At 36.7% G+C, this 1256-nt stretch overlaps 1 protein-coding gene across 1 annotated transcript in view; it reads right to left on the bottom strand.

The window, feature by feature from the left end:
* THBS2 (thrombospondin 2) overlaps window positions 1-1256 on the bottom strand; it is a 36394-nt gene that overhangs the window by 18682 nt on the left and 16456 nt on the right. The gene's annotated exons all lie outside the window — the stretch shown is intronic.

Genomic DNA, 1256 nt, shown 5'->3' with positions numbered 1-1256 from the left:
TTTTTGACACAAAGTTTTATGATGAAATGTATGCATTTCTCTCCTTCCCAAAGCTTGTGAGAAACAGACTGAAAAAAAACAACAAAAAAAAAACAACAGTAACATCTGAAATTAGTAAAAGGAAAATTATACTGTATATCATGTATAATCAACTTCAGGAACTCAAAAGTAGATTTTACTAAAGTCAAGAAGTGGGATTAAAAAAAAAAAATTATATGAATAGTAAGAACATTTGCAGTTATATTGCTGTAATATAAGCCATAGAGGCAAGAAGGCATAAAACACCTCATATTACCTGCCTGGGGGTAAGAACATTGTTTTCCCTCTAGGCATATGGATGTATAATTTTTTAATGATAAGAATTTTACACTCTCCTTTGGCACATTTGTGACTGGCAGCTTTCAAGAAGTAGGGTAATGGATTAGATGGACCTTTGGCTTAATCAGTCCCAGGTTTCTTTTGCTTCAAAGTCCCCCTTCCTGATCTACAAGGGTGGTCTTCTCCACACTGGGAACAAGACTGTGCCAAATTATTACATATTATTTTTTAAATCACTTTAGAGAGCAGATGTTCCCATATGAGTATTAGAGCTCTTCCTCTATGGAGGTTTGCAGCACAAGCAGAACCCTGAATCTCATCCAGATAACATTCACGTCGGTAGGAAAACATCCATATCCCAAGCTGAGGATTTGGCTCGTTGACTCTGATAGTCTACTCTGCTTCTGACTCCACTGCACATCTAGCAAGTAGTAGACACAGATGTAAGCATTCATTATGCTAATATTTCAGCTGCCTGACATGAGAAATAACAGGTACAGTGGTTAGGTGTACTTTTTCCTTCCTTTCTGGGAAAAGTCAATGTAAACATATTATTGAGATTGACAAATTCTGAAGTGAGCTTATCATTATTTTTCAGAATTCAGAGTTTTATCCAAAGCTTATCTGAAAAACACTTGTTTTAAAAATGGGCAAGAGTTTCTCTCAGGAGTTTCAGGATTTCAGTGTTTCCTACTCTTTTATCTGACTCAGAAACAGTAAAATACATAAAACTTACCAGAAAGATCTTAAAAAGGGAGGAAATTTGATCACTGATTGTTAGGAGATGGGAGCCTGAAGCTCACAGAAATGAAAAGAAAAAAAATATATCTGTATAGTGTCATACAAGTCAGTAGCAGAATTGGCGCCCATGTCACAGAATCACAGAATGGCCAGGGTTGGAAGGGATCTCAAGGATCATGAATCTCCAGCCCCCCTGC

This window comes from Meleagris gallopavo, chromosome 2 (assembly GCF_000146605.3).
Source record: "Meleagris gallopavo isolate NT-WF06-2002-E0010 breed Aviagen turkey brand Nicholas breeding stock chromosome 2, Turkey_5.1, whole genome shotgun sequence".
Classification (NCBI taxonomy): Eukaryota; Metazoa; Chordata; class Aves; order Galliformes; family Phasianidae; genus Meleagris; species Meleagris gallopavo.
This window is presented reverse-complemented; position numbering and strand designations above follow the sequence as displayed.